This window comes from Cardiocondyla obscurior, linkage group LG22, assembly GCF_019399895.1.
Source record: "Cardiocondyla obscurior isolate alpha-2009 linkage group LG22, Cobs3.1, whole genome shotgun sequence".
NCBI lineage: Eukaryota > Metazoa > Arthropoda > Insecta > Hymenoptera > Formicidae > Cardiocondyla > Cardiocondyla obscurior.
In genome coordinates this window covers 1,627,211-1,648,119 of record NC_091885.1, presented here as the reverse complement: position 1 = coordinate 1,648,119, position 20,909 = coordinate 1,627,211, and the positions used below count along the sequence as shown (strand labels likewise).

General features: G+C 45.8%; 1 long non-coding RNA gene across 2 annotated transcripts in view; it reads right to left on the bottom strand.

Annotated features, from left to right (window-relative positions):
* Window positions 1-13,766, bottom strand: part of LOC139111103 (uncharacterized) — a 28,995-nt gene extending 15,229 nt beyond the window's left edge. The window contains exons 1-2 of one of the 2 annotated variants that reach the window (XR_011547154.1): window positions 13,444-13,766; window positions 11,800-11,928 (exon numbers count right to left, since the gene is read on the bottom strand). This is a non-coding gene — a long non-coding RNA (uncharacterized lncRNA). Of the gene's footprint in view, window positions 1-11,799; window positions 12,356-13,443 lie in introns of those variants that run through there. The other variant, XR_011547153.1, reaches the window with a different exon arrangement.
* Window positions 13,767-20,909: the final 7,143 nt, after the last annotated feature.

Below are 20,909 nucleotides of genomic sequence, written 5' to 3'. Positions count from 1 at the left end.
CGGCGCGAATACGGCGAGAGGGGAGGGGGAGGGAGGAGGGGTCTCTTTACGGATCCTTTCGCCATGTTAGAACACACTTTGTGGTATCTACGAAACGGAACCGACTTGAATCGCCGACGAAAAATCGGGTCGGCCGACGACGTTCTCTCGACGTGACTTTAATAGACTACTTAAGTACCGGCGATTATTTCGCGTGACGCGTAGTCGCATGAATTATAGATTAAAAAACAAAATTATTATCAGTCATCGTTAAAAAAAAAAAAAAATACTTAACCGCGTTTTATAAACCCTACACTACTTTAATAAAATGAGCATCTTGAACCCAAGCACGATTATATATTATTTATCTCGAGTGATCGATTCTTTTATTACAAACTAATCTTGATAAGATTTCGCAAAAACTCTGCATGCCACAGACATGTCTGCCGTATTGCGCGACGATAAAATATTTGTATACCAAGCGCGTGATGCAAGTGTGCTTTTTTGAATGGTAATTAGTATCCGTGATCGTTTAAACGCAGCGGGTAGGTGTACTATGCTCGAGCGACAAATAAAATCATTTGTTAATACTTCTGGCCTGCTGAAAGGCATTTTTGTTCCGCCGAACAATAAAAGGCTATAGATTACGTAAGACACGAGGCGCGCGTCTTTTTCGCTTCTCGTCACTTTATCGAGCCGCACATTTTCGCGAAGAGTAATAAGTCCCACTATTGATCGCGTTTCTTAAACCCGCGTATTTACACGGGAATTACGGAAAACCAATTGCGAAGAACCGAAAAGTCGGCACCGAGACAATTTGTCCGCCGTAAATTAACAATTTTGCCCATTTTCGCCGAGCTAAAAATGCGCAGCGACGTAATTTCGGCACGTGTATCACGCTCAAGGCCGAGGCGTGTCTCGAATGCAAATAAAAACGGAAATGTCGTGGATAAAGTGTGACGATATTACGCCGAAGGGTACCCTCCAACTTTCCGCGAACTTCCAAAGTTCGTTTCGAATAATTTATGCGGCACTTGACAGTATTGTGTTACGATATTAATAATTAGAAGCACTCGATGCAAAAGAGAGATTTTTTTTTTTTAATAAAATAAAATATCAGATATAGAAGAAGGAGTATAAAAATGTTATAAAACGCTTTAGCGATTTTATAAAAGATACAATTAATCTAAAATACTTAGAAGCTTAGTATGATTTTTATTCTGTTTTCTAAAATTAATTAAAACATTTTTTTTTTAATTTTATTTGCAGTTTTAATTTGAGATGTTATCAATATTTGGAATAAATGTCTCTCTTGCTTGCCAGCTATTATTCGAGAACGTTTCATATATTCCGTCTAATTTAAATAAGTCTCGTTAGAAGGTACAATGTATTGCGATCGTAACATAGTATGGCACAACGCTGTCGCACGCAGTCCGATTATCTCGGCAGAGAACGGAAACGACTGGCGCGATTCTAGCAAAAGAACATATAAAATGCCTGTTATCTCTTTGTAAATTCAAACAACACGTGACTGAATCGTGAAACAATTAAGCACTTCGTTTCTCTTGGCATACTATAACGATTAATTATGCGGAAGAAAAACGACGCGGCGATTTCGTCTATTTTTAAATCAACGAGGAGATTTTTCTAGGGCCGTCGCGTTCTTCGACTTTCGCCGTCGTAATTAAAATCAACAGACAATGTAAAGAGATAACGCGTCCACGTATCTGCCGTGTGTCGCATATATATAGACATTCCCGATAAAGGTCTCACGATGCAGCGTTACCTTAACGTATTACATTAAAATTGAGGTGCCCGGTATCAAATTATCGTATTTCGTTTACGTTATAAATATCAGAGACGTCGATATTACCATCGCGTTACATCTGCTACGTCGTCGAAGTGTCGCGCCGCGAAGGATTAAGACTTGAAAAAACTTTCCGAAAATGTTCCCTGCGCTGAACTAGGTCACGGGCGGTCTCTTTTTCACGTATTCACGCTAGGCGGTGGTACGCGGCGTAACGCGGGGGATTCGGCGGGATCCGTCAACGGCGTTATGTCATCCGCGAGAAGGGAACGTAGAAGACGTCTCTCGCGGTTTAGACAACGGATATCGGGGCCGTGCTCTTTTCTAGGGAGACGGCGCGGGGAAGCACGTGCCCCGGGTGAAAGAGCACAACGCGTGACGTCAGCGTGCGTCTGGGAACAGCTGACCGCATTCCGCAATAATTGTTTTGCATAATCGCGGTGGAAGCGGCCACTCCGGCGGTGGACTCGCTGGTGCCCGCGAACCCGGGAGAAAGAGGCCGACGCGAGAGGAACGAGGAAAGGTGGAGGTGGTGAAAGTGGAAGGGAGAAAATTCGAAGGGGCCACCTCGACGTCGGCCGAGAGGGGGGGCCCGGGGTACGGAACGAGTGGCGGCGAGAGGGACCCTGGTCCAGCCCCGTCAATAGCTACGCGGCCGGCGCGTTGGCTTTTAAAGTTTAAAGATCCAACCGCGGCGGCGTCTAAGTATGCCAGCGGTGCTCAATTCGCGGCGGTAAATCCGCGGCGAACGTCCGTCGCGGAAAAGTATTAAAAAAAAAAAAAAAAAAAAAATGTACGATTTGAAAGTGCGTAATTGCGTATTTCGGAGTCTCCGACATTTAGAATCCGTTCGCGATAGAAATTCGATTGGATCGCTGGCGCTATCTCGGGAATCTTTAATCACGTGGAATTGACGAAAGAAGGGAAGGATTTCTTTTTTCTTTTTTTTTTTTTTTTAATTTTTATTTGCGTCTTAGAGAAAATGACTCATCTGCGATATCGATCATTCCGAGAAGCATCAATGACTCGACACGGCGAGAACTAAAGTAGTTATAATTCAAAGCAGGAGCAAACAAGATCACGAAAGCACGGATAACGATGACAGTGATGAAAGATCTCGAGATGAAATATCTGCGGAGGAAGGCTAAGGAATATTACGGGGCGAGTAGCTAGCGCGAGATATTTCCGACCGTTCATGTACGGTCGTGTTCAGCGGCATCTCGCCACGTCCCTCGCGACCCACATTGCACTCTTTCGCAAAGATGTGGCGACTGCCTTTCGTGTATCTCGTTTAGAGGTCTAGGACCTCGGGATTAGTGGAGCGATCGAGATATTAGAAACTATTACCTTCGTGGAACAGTTCTTTAGTCTCGGTTTTCTATTATCCGCGAGAAATCTATTCAAGGGCTTTCCGCAACCGCAAAGACTTAAAAATAAATTTTATTACACCACGTGTTGTAATAATATAATATTTCTATACGTAAAAATTAAGTACAAAGAATTTTAATAACGCTATAAAAGATCTAAGTAATTAAGAAATTAACGATTTATCATTTTAATACTTTAACAAATTATTTCGTTTATCTCACGGTAAAAGAAAAAGTTCTCCGAGAGATATCTAATTTTTTTTTCCTCGCGTTAAAAGCTGATAGGAGTTACGTTTGATGTCTCTGACGGTGCCAGATAATCAGATTGTTGAAAAATCATTCGACGTAACGGCGAAACTACGCACTTTTTCGTCCGGCGATGTACGATACGCAGACGGCGAACTACGATCGTAAGGCATTTTGCAATCCCGGTCGCACGTCTCCGAGAATGGTGTGTCGCGCACATAGTTGTCGCGTGACGTTGGCAGAGAAACGACGCCAACGACAGGCGACCCCGAGAACGGCGATACGGAGAATAATAAAAACAAAGACGCGCCATTGGGTCGGTCATCCACGGTTCCGTGAAAAACTCAAGCGAGCACAAATATCACGCCGGCATTGATTTATGCGGCCGTAAAAACGTTTTTCTCTGCCTCTCTCCCTCTCTTTTTTTTTTTCTCAAAATATTCTAGGCGGTAAAGATAATATGCTCAGTTTCCTTTAATTCCTTATTAATTTAATCCTTATTAATTTAATTTCAAACCCGAAAGTCGCAATTTATCAATGTTATCGCCGTGCAACGTCGGCGAAATTTTCAACCGTGCCAGTTTGAGAATTATCTCGGACCGATTTTAATTCGGTGAAATCCCTGGCACTTTAAAGTTTCGAATTACGCGTCGCGATACTCGGAGGATACTCGATTCGCCGCAGAGTATCGCCGATACCCGACACGCCGCCGCTGGTTTTTCCCGCGCGCGACACGCACGGCAGGCGGTTTTTCTTTCTTCTCGTGACACCCGGTATTTTACAGATCGAATTAATGGAACGAGAGAGAATTGAACGCGACCGAAATCAATTTCCGCGGCGACCTTCGCGTCGACGGCGGCGGCGATTCGCGGATGAATTTTCGCACAGCGAGAGAGAAGAGAACGAGGCGGAGGAATATTTTCCGCGGTGATCCCGCTTATATCGCCAACACCCTTACGCAAGGAGAGAGAGAAAGAGAGAGAGAAACGGGGAAGGGGGAAGAAAGAAAGACAGACAGATAGAGGAAGACGACAACGTTTTCGATGATGTAACCGCGAGCGTGCGACGCGCGCAAACGATTGGTCGCAGCCAGATTGCTCATCCGCAGTTTATCCTATACACAATTCTCGTTACCGGCGTGGACTATGCTCGGCGGCTCGTTCCACGCGATCTATCGCCGGATAAAAAGACCGAAAGAAAAGGCTCTCGTCGCCTGACCGACATTTTCGCTTCTTCAACCTCCGCGACAGCGCCCGCTGAATTAACGACCGTTCAAGGTTTTAATGGCGCGTCGAAAATAAAGACGAACAGGAGAGGTGCGTGCACGCCGCGATGAGCGGCGACGATAACCGCCTCCGCGATATTGACTCACGATAATCGAGCACCGGACGATATTTCCGCGACGGAAAAATCGATAACGAGCCGGAGGGTGGACGGATACCTACGCGTCGCTTCAAAGGGGGAGGGTGAAAAAGTCTGCCGCAGACTTAGCCGGAAGTAAGACGTCGGGGGCCACGCTAGGGTACACACTCGGGCGGGTTACGGCGCGCGGCGAAGCCACTCGATACTATCCACGCGAGCGAAGTTCTCCCTAGGTGTAACGGGGCGTCCCCCGGCGCGGACGGTGTTACCACCATGGGAATTCTAATTAGAGATAATGACGTCATTAAGGTCTGAGCCGCGACGAGACGGGACGGTCTGCTGCGCTTACTGTACATACGCGTACCCTATTCTATATACGCGGCCCATGTACTCGCACGCGAAACGCGCTTTGTTCCGAGGAGCCCCGACCGCGTTCTACTCTCGGCGGCCGATATGCACCCGAGATGGTCGCTCTCACGCGAACGCACTGTTAAACTTGCGCTCCGACAGCGAGATTTACATCGCTCGTTCGCAAGCGGAAAGGAAGAAGGTGCCCCCCTCGACCTCCATTCCGCCATCCTTCCCTTGCCTCCCCCTGGTTCTCGCCCGTTACCGCGATAGAGCGAAACGTCGAAACTTGCACCTCGAGCCGGATCGATTTTAGCAGCATCCCGTGTACGTGTACGTTCGCGAATTGCCTGTGTGACAACCTCCTCGAGTCGACACACCGCCCGGTGGAACACTCGTCGAGACATTTTCCTTCTCTTTCCACGATATTTTTAACCGACGATATTAATTACGTATGTGGATATCTATTATTAGCGAGATTATCTGAGATTGATTTTCGATTGATCGCCATTTAGCGCTGGATTATCGGACGTTTTCTTTGAACGATACCGTACGAGGGTTTGTGGATAAAATGAAGAACGAGAAGTTTTAATCGATGGGGTTGCCGTTTCGAGGATTTAATAAATTTCGTATTTAAATATCTTGTTTCTTTCGCGTAACTGTTTTTTTATCTTTTTTTTTTTTCTCTTTGACAGACTTAATTCGACTCACCTCCGCCCTTATTCTCTTCTGTGTCGTTATCGATATGCATTACTATCGTTTGGAAGCGACTCACACGAACGGCACGGCCGCGTCACGTCCGGAATAGTAATCGCATACGAAAATAATGGCAGCGCCTGTTATCTCTCGTTTCTGCGCGCATACATTACAACGCATGGAGTCATTCCGTGATTCATGACGTTGTTAAAGCAGTTCGCGGAATTACAGTAACGGACACGTCGGCGGGCTTGAGTGCCGCCGGACGAGACTCGAGGAATTCGTAAACAGAGCCGCGCGTGTACGACGGAAATGCGCGCGTATGCACGCGAGAAGCGTGCACAAAGCGGTACTAAAAAAAAATAAAAAAAAAAAATCACTTGTTGATTTTTTCGAAAAAATTTCCACAAACGGCGCTCGTGGATCTCAAATTCAATTCAATCCAAAAAATCGAAAGTACCAAAAAAAAAGAAAAAAAGAAAAAAAAGAAAGAAAGAAGAAAAATAAAAAAAAACATCAGCGTAACTATCGTGTTTAATTAAATTAATAAAAGCAGTAAACTAAAACGACGTTTTGTTCGAGATGCCGCTTATACGTAATACCTGCCGGGTGCCTCACATCCGAAGATAGGCCTTAGGCCTCGACTTTTCCGGATCGATCAAGCCCTCCCGTGTGTCGGTAATGTACGCGCACCGTCGTCGACGCGTACGTCGCTGTCCGTCGCATATTTTCGCGCGCGCGTTGAATAACAGCCTCGTAACACGGCGCGGCGCGGTGACACAACTCGGTTCGAGTTAAGCCCGGAGAGCTCGCCGGGCAACGGGGCGGTAACGAGGGGGAGGAAAGAGGGGGGCGAAGCGAAGGGGAGGACAATCGCGGGACGGAAAGAGACGGCGGATGCGGCCGAGTCATGTGCAGGCCCCCGAGCCCTCGCATGTGCGTGCGATCTCGTCCCCCCCGGCGTTTCGTCTCTCTTCCTCTTTCTTTCGCGGCCCGCGCGCTTCCTCCGCCCGGCGCGTCTCCGCTCCGATCGCCCCGTCTTTGTCGGCGGGGCGTCGCGCATCTCCGTCTCTTTCCCTCCACGTTCTGACGTCAGCGCGGATACCTGTTGCATGCCGCACGCTGCACGGAGGGAGAAGCGTTGGTGCGTGCAACGAGCGATCGAGGCAAGAGTGCCAGCGGAGAGACAAAAAAGGTAAAAAGCCGTAGGAATGCAGAGATTGATTTTGGACGGGGGTGCGCGAGATTAAATCTCTTCATCCGCGATTTTGATCCCGTATCGCCGTCGCATTAATCGGAAAGTATTCGAGTGTAATTTAATTATATCGATTATTTCGAGGGAAACAGGAGGTGAAGTCGTAAGCGTAGAGATAAGTGGAGAAGGGAGGACGTCAGACAGCTTTCTAAAAATATTTTAAAATTTAAATAGTCAGACGGACAAGTAAACAGAGGGAGTTCAGGCAGAAAGAAAAAGAGAGAGAGAGAGAGAGAAAAAGAGAGAACAGGAAAGAAGAGACGCTTGAGTCACATGTGCGAATTATAGCCATCGATTCTCAGACCGGCTACAGACTAGCTAGCGCGCTCCTTCCGAGGAAAATAGTTCCTTTCGATATCTTTATTGATTTTTCCAGACATGTCTCTCTTCTAAATTACCGTCTACGATTCCTGGTTACGCAAAAAAAAAAAAAAACGAGCGGACGAATTCTGGACCGGGGCAGAACAAGTTGAGTTTGGAAAAATCGTCCCTTAGACTTACGCATAGAATGCCTCAAATTGACGAGCTTTCATTAAGCCTACAATAAACTCCTTATTCCTGCTCCGCGATAAATTATTTGTTTATCACAAAACGCTTTAAAAATTCAACGTAAAACGTATCGACGATGAAATCGAACTTTTCATTGACGTAAAAGCATCCACAGTTGTAATCAGATTAAAAAGAAAAAAAAAGAGAAAAAAAAAGAGAGAAAAAAAAATGTAATTTACCTTCATAACGCAATTTAGTCCGCTGGAAGCTTTTAATTTTCGACGCGGAATCAAGATAATCCCCCGAGGTATTCGAATAATTTTACCGTATAATCGAGTGCCGTTGGAATGTATTGATTTCTCTTCTAGAAGATAATGTTTGCACCGGTTACCGTTTTAATGACATTTAGCAAATACTAATAGAATACAAACGTGCCGATCAGCTTGCCGTATGCGTTCCCGGTTCTATCTTTGAAGAGCCTCCACCCCCCCTTCCCCCTCGGTCAGGAATGAGAGCGGCAAGTAAGATAGAATCCGCGACAGTTCGAAGCTGCCGGGATGTGCAGGCGAGACGGATGCGCCCGGCGCGAAGTATCGCCTCTTTATTATCCGCGGCATTCGTTACGCGCGACGCCAATTCGTCATGATTATCGTCATCTTTATAGCGGTATTAATCGCGTACGGCCGCCAAGGCGGCGGCGCTCGTTAAATGGCCATTGGCGGCAAGAGGGATCGAGGGCAAACGCGACCCGTTTCGTCGGGCCGGCTTTTCAGGAAGATCGGAATCAACGAAAATAGACGAGGCACGGGGCTGCCCGCCTCGGTTGGATGTACGCCAATAATGTGGCGCCGCAGAAAAATCTGTATGACGAGAAAGAGAGAGAGAGAGAAAGAGAGGAAGGCGACGTGGATCCCCGGACTCGTTTCACGCGACGAGCTATTTCTCGCGTCCGTGAATTCTTTTACTTCTTACGCGGATATTTGTCTCCTTTAGAACACGATATTACTCGTCTATTTCCCGTCTCCGTCCCGCTCGCGTCTCCGTCTTTCCTATTTCCGTCAACGATTTTCCTCATGGCTGAGCACGCAGCCTGCTTCTTTTTCTTTCTATCTTTTTTTATTATTTTTTTTTTTTTTTTATCGCGATAGTCTCTCGTCCCGGCAATACCGTTTCGGAATTTCTAATAATCATTTGCTCGTCAAAGTTATTCAAATCAGATTCGGTACCAATAATAAATCATTCCCGTACACGTCGGATTGGCAATCAATCCGCTGTGTCACGCCAGAAGCGAGAAGGGAATAGCCGCGCGATCGCATCTGCGCGCGATCGCGCCGGAGTGCGTAGAAAAAGCGCGCAGTCACCCGGCCGTGGCTCTCGCAATTTGGAGAAGAAATTATCGCGCGCGACGTTGATAAAAAGCAAACAGACCTAGCGAGCGGTGATAACCGCGAACACGCGTTTTATTCCGTACCCTTTTCATTCAGTGGTTCTCTAATCTCGGGCCGCTCGCCCGCTTTTATTGAGCCGCGGAAACTACCGGCGCGACAGCTGACTTTTGTACGCGAGATCAAAGTTACGCACGTAACTACATTTTTTTTTCTATTTTTTTTTTTTTTTTTTTAAAGCGATTATATCCCGCTATCGCTACGTTGATTGAAAAAGTGAGATTGCACGTTGATTACGATAAGAATTATTATATATCACCGATATGAAGTTATTTAGTTTCTAGCTACGAGAAAATTAAGCAATTGGTATATTCCCGTTAACTTCTGTCGCGGGAAATAGATAAATAAGTGAGACGAGCCGAAAGATGAGCAATTGTTTAAATGATAATTAAATATTAATTAATGTCCCGTTCGATTACCCGGTCGCTTACGATCGAATTCGAACGATTACGAACAATCTCCAGAACACGCCGCCCGACTTTTCCATGGAAATTTTTCACGGGAGCCCCTTCTTGTCGCGATATCGCTCAGCGATTACGGTAACGAAAGTAGGCAAGACCGGACTTCCGGCCACGACGGCAAAGACGAGAGAATGCAATTGAGAGCCACTGTTTTAGAACGCGCCCCGGTCGCCGGCACAGAAATAGAACGGTCGGACCTTAACGCGCACTTTTGCGCGTCTTTATGTAACCCGGCCGAATTTATGGCCGTTATCTATTTAATGATACGCGGATTCGCTCGCTCCATTCGCGAAGATCAAACGGATCCAACGCACGCATCGGCATACGTATCGTTCGCGCGCGAGCGGGCGCGCACGTGCGTATCGCACCCGGCACACACGCGCATACCTGAACGTAAATTTCGCGCCAGTGCGTTCACCTCTTCGATCTTCATCGCTCGTTCTTCACGGACGCTTGAATGTCGGAGTTGTTAATTCTCCTCGCTCGAGGAACATCGGAAGCTACTGTTCGATCGACGGCCGGCCCCGTCTAAAATAAAGGCAACCGCTCGCCGTAATCGCTGGCACGCCGCGCGAAACCGTCCCTCGTGCCGCCGAACTTGTCCCGCGACTATGCACTCATTTTTCCACGACGGGTCCTTTAAATCGACACGAGCGGAGGAAGAGAAAAAAAAAAAATTATTCCCTCCCGATATGAATCTGCTTCAAGTTCAATTTTTTTTCCCGACGATCGCGTGCCGAGCACTCGATAGAAATGCCCAACGATAATTAAAAAACTATTGACCCGGCTCGCTTAGAACGAGATCTCCGTCCCTTTTCTCGCCGAGGAGTCAAAATTTAGATTGAAATCGACCTGGCTCTTTTCGCGATACCTAGACCCGCTCAATCCTCGCGGGAAGGGTGTAGGAAAGGAGATAAAACGTGCTATCACGACGAGCGCGGTTCCACTGCGGATCGCCGCGCTACTTACCCGCTGACAAAAGACCTAGTTATGCAAAAGAGTCGACGAGCGAAGTCGTTCAGCCATCCGTCTAACAGCCTATACCTAGAACCGCACTGATAATCGGCAACCGCCTTGTAATTGACGCGGCTATTAGCAAATAGCTCGTATTCTTCGAATCTTAATACGTGTTTCTGTGTCTGACAACGTTCGTTATCTACCACCTGTCTTCGATTACCCGGAGCCGGGTCTTACGCTTATTAGTAATTCTCATTTACACACGTACGATTTACGAGGGTATAACCCGCGGGTGCGATACCCGCGAAAAGACTCCCTCCTCTTCCCGCGGTCGGGTCCTTGACCCACAATACAAACCTAACGAAACAAACTATCGACCGTCGTTGAAATCCACTTGAAATTTCTACCAGCCTTTCGAGTACGCGAAACGGTAATGTAACCCATCCCGCCGTCCGGCTTTATAATACCGCGTACGAAAAATATTTAATAAATCGTATTACGATACAAAGAATATAAAGTTTAAAATAAAATTCTTTTTTTAATTAATTTTGTTCTTTTTTTTTTCGGAATTAATTATCGTTTCATTTAAAAGCGTGGACGAGTAAGGATTAAAATAATATTCGGGAAGCTAAATGTGTATTATTTTTTTTTTTTTTTTTTACGAAGCTCCTCAAGTTCTTAGCTTGTACGTTTTCAATTAGCGCGGACACATAAAAATCACGTGAACCAATTCGCCGAGGTATTTCGCAGTCGTACGCGGTTCCGCGAGCGAACTAGCGCGAGCAGCAGGCGCAATTCACACTTACGTGTTATATACTTAGACGGGGAACGATTTCAAGCTATAAGATCGTGTAAGACCAGCTCGCGCGGCTGTCAACAACATTTAGTTCCGTGACGTGTCGACTTCTGTTGTTTTCCGTTCGATGGACGTGCGAGCATCGACGTGTCGACTTCTACGCCGCCTCTCCGTGGCAATTGTTCAAAATATTAAACGCACAATAAATACCGAGGCGCGAGATGATTTACCGTAAATTTCTAGGCGACACCCGTGCAGGACGCGTCGTCTTAAAAATACGACGAGCAAAAAAAATCGTTTCGCTTAAATACACGGCAGCGGCGCCGTCTAAATTAATAAAAAAATAATAAAAAAAAAAATAAAAAAATATGACTCACGGCTGGTGCTCGCGTTATTACTCCGCTCGCTTCGCACGCTCGTTCGCCGGCGATTCATCAATTTCCTGCGACGTCGGGTTGACGTAACGGAAGGGATAGTGACGGAATTCCGGCGAGCGTTTCGCCAACGGGTTTCGCGCTCGCGTATCACGCGCGATTTCCGCCGCGGTGGACATTCTTCCGTTCTAACGGCGTGATATGTGGGCACACGTACCTGGGCTCCGTGACGGTTTTCGACGGCGGCTGTCACGACGTCGTCCCGCGGCCTCTCTCCATCCTCTCCTTCCGCCGCGTCGTCCTCCGTGTCCTCGCCTCGTCACGGCCGTCAGATTCTCGCGGTGCACTGTTGTGGGAAATCCAAACGGGCCCGGAAAACAAAAATGGCGGCTGTAGGCGAACGGGCGCAGGCTCCCACGCGAGAGGGGCCGTCGCGAAAAAAAAGCTCGCGGATGGGAATCGCGGTCGGAAGTGACGCGGGGGGACGTCGGGCCGGTGACCCGCCCGTCGACCGGACACGCGCGGCTTCCGTTTGCCAAGGACGATCGCGCGGGCAAATCGAGATCGAAAGGGGGGACCCGGAGAAGCGAATTTTTAACACGGAGCGGTGCCCGCGACGCGCACGCGGGGTTCCCGATGGCACCCGTGGGAGATCACCGGCTAACGGACGGACGAAGACTAGTGGAGTAGCCGAACGCTTCGCGGATCCCCACTCTCCCACCCGCACGCACCCTTCTCCGCGCCGCCGCGCGGCGACATTCGGCAACTCTCGCTCCGTCTTGCTCTCCTACGTCCGGCGCTCGTTTTCTCTCTCTCTTTCTTTCTCTCTTTTTCTCTCTCTCTCTCTCTCTCTCTCTCGCTCCCTATTATCGCGATTGCTTTTGCGACACATTGCCGCGGGTAAGGAGACGGAGGGAAGGGGAGGAGAGGAAACACGCACGAGGTCGGAAAACACAACGATTCTCTCACTCTCTCTCTCTCTCTCTCTCTTTCTAACGGATCAAAGAGAGGTGTCACATGAAAAGAGTTTCTTAGCGAATTTCGATCTCAAACGGAAACGGCCAAGAGATACGTAGGTAGGCCCTAATCGAACTATCTATCGTCAAAGCCCTTACGAATAACGTGACAGATCCTCATAGAGATTTATCGCTGATACCGCGATAAATGTAGACCAATCTTAACGATTACGATCACTTATTAAAACGCTGCGACTTATGTAGATCAATCTTAATATAACAGTACGGCCGCGTTACGTATCGTACGCGTGTACGTGCGTGCGTAAAGCGGAATATCACTGCGCAATAGAATATTCTCTTACGAGAAATGTCGCCTTCGGAATGTAGAACATCGCGTGATTGATGATGATACAAATGTAAATATTTCGAAGCAACATGTGTTTCGTGACCAAACCCCGAGCGTACGCGTCATCCGCAGTAAAGGAGGCCTCTAATGTTCTCAAGATTAGAACGAGTTGCGCAATGATGTAACAAACTTTCGTATCGACGTATCGCGATCAATTTCTGGCTCGGAAAAAAAGAAAAAAAAAAAACCCTCGTGACATTTTGCAGAATCGCAAAGATCAAGTTGTATAAATACTATTTTCGCTTTCGGTGAATTCGACGTTTATCGCGAACGAAACGGCATCGTAATAACGAGTTTAAAAAGCCACGGCATAAGCGGGATGAAAATTTAATTACGCTGGGAAGTATTCGGACGGATGGACTTTTAAGCAATAATTGAAATTAGAGTGCGCGCTTCGCGCACGTTTATTTTATTCGAACGTTAGTTTATTGTATTAATTTCTTTATAATAATTACGATTGAGTGATTTAAGGTTGATTGCGTGTTGTAGGGTTACTTACGTTTGCGTTGTTCGGTTGGATTGGATTTTCCGTCCTTCTGTCTTTCTGTCCTTCCGTCCTTCCTTCCTTCTTTCGGTGGGCAGCATTCTGGATCATTCTGACGCGTTGAAGATCTTCAATTCACTCATCACTAACACTGACATTCGGGAAACGAACGACTGAAAGACGCGGCGGTGGATTATCGCGGCGATTTTTTTTTAAAACGATTAAAATTAAACGCGACGAACGATTATTCGCTGGATTAATTTGCACTCGCGATATTCGTCGCTGGGTCTTCAATCTTCGCTCGTGTCGTCCTCGATCCCGACGCGAGGAACCGGCTGCGACGTAAAGTGAGGTTACCTTTGAGTCTTCGATCGGTTCTCGTCTTTATCTTCTCCAAGTTCCGCGAGGATCACTTGCAGCATGAGATCTCGGCCGCGACGAAGACGGGCGAGGTACGAGTCTCGCACCCTGGCAATGGTGATCGCCGGAATCTGCCAATGGAGACGACGAGAGAGACGGGCCGCGACGTGCCGAGCACCAGGTTCCGAACGAAATGTCCTCCGCGCACTTCATCTTCCACAAAGTTCCTCGGAACGTCGCTTGCTCGAAACGGGTTGAGAGTCACTGGCGCGACGGAGAAGACGGGCGAGGTGCAACCGCCGTTGACGAGATCTCGCGCACCGACAATGTACGCTGCGGATAATTGCCGCCGAGCAACGAACGATCCGGTCCGCGATACGTCGAACCGCGTTCCCGACGAAATGTTCCCCGCGCACTTCGTCTTCCACAAAGTTCCCCGAAAGTCCTTCACTCGAAACCGGACGAGAATCTTCACCGCGACGAAGACGGGCGAGGTGCGACCGCCGTTGACAAAGTCCCGCGCATTTATGATGGCGATCGCCGGAACTTGACGGAAACAAAATTTTAATGGGAGCCCTTCCGAAAATGTCCGAGTGATACGCGGCGCAATTCACGGCGGACGCTTCATGGCGCTGCGGCCGCCATGTAACCTCGTCGTTCCAACGCACTTTTTCGACGCACGAAACGAAGTGCAGGACGACGAGCGGAATAACGCAGGAGTGCGAAATATGATTGCCCGTTCCCAGGTCGACGTCGTCGACACGCACTCGTACGCGAGAACTTCCTATCCGCGACCGAAAAGACGCGTAATTGCGGAGCGATTACCGACACGTCCTCGCGCCCGAGACTCCGCAACTAGACTGAAGTAGTAACCGTTGGAGATTTCGGACCTTGGAGAGAAAGAGAGGTCCGCGTAAAAGAGCGAGACGGTCGATAGGTCCGATCGTCAATTGTCCATCTCGCCCAGAGTTCTCGAAGCAACGAGCTCGACACCGAGCTCGTTTGTTTACGTTTTTTACGACTCGCTCGGTGAGCTCGAGGCGTCTTCTACCAAAACAGAAAAACCAAGCGTGCACGAACACTCGAGCGTGTTTTCTTTTCTTTCGTTGTCCGAGTTCTACTGTTCGCTTTCGAGCTCCCAAACCGTTGCCGTTAGAAAATTCTCGTTCAGCTCAAGCACCAAAAATAAACCGATAATCGTAAAAACGTATTTCTTAAACGATCACGGGTAGTAATATTGAATAGCTGACGTATATTCTCGCTTGGCACAAAGCGAGGCAAGCGAGAGGATCAATCAGCGTCGGTAAAGTAGCAATAATTAACGATTTATTCACGCGTAACACCAATTTTTCCGAAATAAAGAGGAGGGAAAATAAGGACAATTTTTTTTTCGTTTCTCGAAATACTTTTGCAGCGCAAAGTGCACGCCGGATGTGCTGTTCTTATGAAATTATCGAGTTAATCGTTGGCCGAAGATCAAAGCTCGCGAACATGTTTCCCTCGGTTACACATTACCGTGCAACAATTACATTATGCCGTGATTGTCTCTAGTACGTGACGCAGCATGTCTCCTAGTTGTGCTAGCTTTCGAAATGGCATCGCGAAATGGCCGTAATTCTTGTTTCTCCTTCGAGAATTTCCTCGAACGCTAGAAATAGCGAAATGGCTACAAAACGATCGCGACCTACATTTAATGATAAATGTGATTTTCAGCCGGTGACAATGTCCACTACAATTGTCTTCTCGTAGTTTACTCATGCGACGTAATTTCTTCATAATTGTTTATTTGCGTGTCACTCCACATTGTTCGATTAAAAAGAAAAAAAAAAAGAAAAAAAGAAGAGAGAGAGAGAGAGAAAAAAACCGATATATAAAGTTCTTAATTAATAAGAAAACAATTTAAGCGGATTACAAGATTAAAATAGTTTGCGGTTCATGATAATATTATAATTCAATATTCTGATTTTGTTTAAAAAAAATCTCTGTCGGTGAATAAGAAGTAATAAATGTGAATTTAATTAAGAATCGTAATTCACGACTCTTGTAAAAATAGCGAATTATGCAACGGCTGTTGCATATGTAAAGTATAAAATAGGAACGCTAGATCGACGAATGCGATTTGTGTGGAGACGAGGCAAGTTTCGGGTCAGCTGTTGAGCTGATGAATTGTCAGTTTACTTCATGAATTATGAAGGGACGGCCAAGGCAAGGGAATAAGACGAGCGCAACAACTATTGTCGCATCTAATCTAGACAGAGTCGGTACGCAGACTGTGATACCTTGCCTAAAATATTACAAAAAGAAAAGAGAAGGTACAAATAAATATATCGCAAGAGAAACAAATTCCTTTCCCCTCTTTTCGAATATATAAATTCAGTCTTTACACATAAAAAAAAAAGAAAAAAGAAAACTCGGCAATTATTAGCATTATCGTTTTTCATTATCGAAGATTTCAGGCTCTCGCCGATTTCTACGTTCCCACGTTCTCCAAGAACTCGCGTAAAACGCAACGGAGGTTTCACGGATGTCCACTTGACGCACGATTTTTGGGTCGTTCGACTCGGCGTGCCGACTCGATTCGGCATATTTACATATTGTCACGCGCAACGGCGATTACGTCCGTCACGGTTATTGGCGTTCTTACGAGCGAGCGTGACGTTCACGCGGAAAGCGTCGACGTTTAATGGCTGCTGGCGGTGTGCTAATTGCTCGAGATCGAATGCGATTACGTTGCCGCGGAAATGTTTAACACGGGTATTTCGCCGGCATTAGCGGCGTATCGCTGTCGGATTTGAGGCAATACCGCGGCCTTGACGAGCGTTTCATATATCGGCGGTTCGATAATATTTCTAATTGCTTTTCCCGTATTCGCGGAATTGCAATTTCCTCGTTTGCGGTGGCGTTAAAAAGAAAAATAATGGGGAATGATATTAGAAAAAAAGGGAGGAAAAAAAAAAGAAAAAAAAATTAAACGACACACGTAGCGCCTGTTATTAACGACTTTGTTTTAAAATTAAGCTGTATTCCTTCAGTTAGTAATAAAAGTATGAATAGAAGATTAATATCGAACCAGGATTCGCGGAACATCGATTTCTTGCTGACCCAGCAGAATAATGCATATTGAAGAAGATATACTATAATCTACAGGCGAATCGTAAATTGATGTTTTACAAGGAAGTAAGAGACAAGCGGGAAATTGTTTAATAAGAAATAATATACTTCATGTTGATCAATACTGTGCTCTAAGTAGACAACTATCTACCCAGCATTAATACAAGCGGCCTTTTACCATAATTGGTTTATGCAGTCGCAAGAGGGAAAAGAGAGAAAAAAAAAAAAAAGGAAACTGTTGCGTAATTAAAGGGAGTAAATAAATTAAATTTTAATTTCGCGTTAATTCGTTAATTTTCTCGGAGAATTTATTGACCGCAAGAGCATTTTTGCCGTTCAATTATATCTTGTGAATAATATATCGGAGTTAATTAAATTCTTATTGATAATCAATGCTCTTTTTCGATCGGGGTATTAAAATATTAAGTTAAAGATAAGAGAGATTAATTCGAAATAAAGGAATGAAACTGATAAATATAGCAAATATATTAAAGATTCGATTACACAAAGAATTCTCGTTGATAATAGAGAGCACAGTTTCATGCTCGATGCTTCTCATAACAGCCTATTAAACGATATCAAGTGTGTTAGCGCAAACGAGCAATTTAGTCTTCCTCCGATGGGATCGTGTCGCAGCGAGAAAATTCAGAATGCGCGATAGAAAAAGAAGTAGCAGGTCAAAGACATGTACAGAGTGGCAAGACACACAATAACGAATAAAAACTTTGCACGATTGCTAAATTTTGCTTTTTTTTCCTCTTCTCCTTTCTTTTTTTTCCCTTTTTTTTTTTTTTTTTTAAGACAAATGGAATATTTTAAAGAGAACGACTGCACGGCGGACTTCTTAAGGATTCAAAGTTAAACGTTTCGATGACGAAATTTCAAATTGAAATTCCAATGAGGTTGAACTTGTGCATCACCAGGACGCCCTATGTACTAGCATCACGGGGGCCCGTCTTCTCGAAATACCGCAGACGTATAAACTCGTCGCGGCGACGCCGTCGCGTGGAAATAGAGAATAGAAGTAGATTTAGAAATAGAGCCGCCGGTCGGCCTAGAATTTGATCGGGGAGGCGATCCTAACCCGCGCCCCGGACGGCCGCTAGGCCTCGAACGAGTCGGAACGTGCGTCGTCGTACCAGCGTGACGCGACACGATGCACCGAGTAGCTCCGCGATGAATAATAAACAGGCCGACGCGAAACGGGGGAAAAGGGAGAGGATCCCCCGAGGTATCGGGAAACGTTTTCGAGGGTATCGGAGTGGAGTCTTAAAATAATGGATGGGCGGTACGTGAAGTTTCGCCGGGGCTAGAAATGCCGCGCCGATGAATAAGACGAGTGTCCGAAAATAGTCACGTCCGAGGTCCGATACAAGGGCCCCTCAGGTGTCAATTTCAATCGCGCGGCGGAGATATATCTCACTTTCCTGTTTCCACATTCGTCACGAAAGGCTTTACGTCGAATGAGGGAAAAAAAAAAAAAAAAAAAACGAGAGAGAGCGCAGGGTAAATTTCCATAAACCGTAACTCGGCTTGTTAACGGTTTGAAAATAAACTTTCAACGGGGAGATAAAAATGTGGAATTAATACCTAGCGTTCGCTTTGCATATACATGAATCATATGTCGTGCGTGCACGTATATACGGTTACATCCGCTTACATTTATTACGTTTGATCCCGTGGCTATGCTGAATACGCTGCGCTGAAAACTATCGCGGAAGCAACGCTCGGAGGCCTATTCGAAGAACCGCGCCGGCCTAAACTGCGGGTAATAAAGGAGGAATTTGCCAGGCCGATACTCCGCTGACCTCGATGGGCTCGTTAGGAAACGTCGGGAATTCGAAGGTGTCCAATTAACGATGAATAATGTACGATGCATCGCGCGATTAAGGGCACCCCGACGCGGAGGCAGCGGCGACGATGGCTACGGACCGAGTTACACTTCCTTGAATGCGGCATCCTGTCGCTTAAGTACTGCCCGGTGCGTGCGGCCTGCGTTTTCCACGCCGAGACGGACATTACTTTCGCCGGCGCGACTTCCTTCCTACATAGAGCGAGCGGGTAAATGCGTGCCCGTACTACCGTCTCGTCGCGTAGAAACGGCGCACGCACGCACGCACGCACGCACGCACGCAGGCAGGCAGGCAGGCAGGCAGGCACGCACGCACGCACGGCCACTAATGCGCGCGTAGTGGTTTCATTCATAAAGTCACGCGTTTCGCGAGGAAACGCCTGCGCGCGCGCGTTAACGACAGGAACCGATGGCTCTTCTTCGTTTCTTCTTTCTTGCATACCTGCCTGGCCCCGCGAGAAGACGTTAATACGCGCCTCCGGAACGAACGCTCCGCGCCGACTTCCGGTCGGCTCGGATGCGCAGCGCCGGAGGATACGCCGCCGGTAGTAATAAAAGCGTGGCCGTTAACGCAAATCTGACTCTTTCTTCCTCCCGGTGTAAAAAAAAAAAAATAATAATAAAAAATAAAATAAAATAAACCGCGAAGTGATTCCGCGTCTCCCGCATTGACGGTGTCGCCGCGATTCTTATCATTAGCATCGCTGAATCACATTCCTTTGTAATTAAATTCATTACGAGAGATCAAACAGTCCTACGGCCGTCAGTAGCTTTCTTGCTTAATAAAAGATCGCTAAATACTGCGCTAATTATTTAAAAAAAAAACTTTGGCCAACCCGAGCCGCGTATCGAGCGCATTTAATTTTACAAAAATTAAAACTTTCAATTTATATTATTCCTTCGATCAACAGACTTGATTTCAAAACGAAAAAATTTTGTTCCTCGGTGTGAGTGCTTTCAAATTCTACAACTCTTGAATTTACGATATACTTTTTTTTTTCTTTCTCTGTTTTATTGTCGCTGTTATGTTTTATTCTACGTATACTTTATTCCTTTATTGTGAACGGAATTTCCCTTCAATGAAATGCAAGTAGATTCTCGTCAAGTGTACGCGCGGTCTTAGATCTCGCTCTTCAAAGTACGGTGACCCTTTCAAGCTTGGGCGGAACTCCTTTGCTTCCGGTGCTGTTCCGCTGCTGCTATTTCTATATATAAACTCATCGGTATAAAGCGGGTGCTTGAGTGTGGGAAGGCTCGCGCGTGTATGCATTACCGAATACTAACGCAAGACGAGGATATACTACTTTGCTCCGTTCCACAAGTGTTTTAATTTGTATTGCGTACGTGTACTCAATGAATTTTTTCCTGTGAATTCGCTTAATTCGTACGGTACAAATTTTTTCATTGAGAAAAAATTAAATGCAAAATTTATTTAAAAATTCCTTCAAGCTCTGTCTAAATTTTTTAGTAATGTATTAAAAATATAACGTAAGCACGTTGATAGTAAGGAACATTTTGAGATTATTTAATTTGACATAATTAAAACTCGATGAAGATCGAACTTTGAATATATTAATGGTAACAAAATTCGCGAAAAAAGAAAGGATTTATAACGATGCGTGACAACGAGCATATGCGTTATTTTACACACGTTGTTGCAATGCGAAAAGCGTATGTGTATAAAAATTGTGCGACATATTTTACATAAATTATAACTGTGCTAGGATTTAATTCAAACCGTATTAAACATAATAAAAAAAAAAAAGAAAAATTTATAAGACATAAAAGCATGTCTCAAAACTCAAATCATTTCGTAGATATGTATCTCCCGCACATATCTCACCCGGGAATTTCATATTTAACAGAAACACGAAGGAATCTCGACTTGCAGAAATCATATTACATTTCATAATATAATATTATACTCGCGTCGATTTGTAACTTTGACCGTGTATAATGTAGAACATGATTTCCTTAGTTTCTCAACAAGTCACCGCGGATAAAAAAGAAAACAAGCTATATTTAAACTTGTGAAGCAATGCATACTTACGTTACGTTGATTTATTTCTGCGCGTTCACAGGAATATTAAAAAAAAAAAGGAAAAAAAAAGAGAGAGAGAGCACAAAAAAAAAAAACGTTCGGTTTTATCACGCGTGT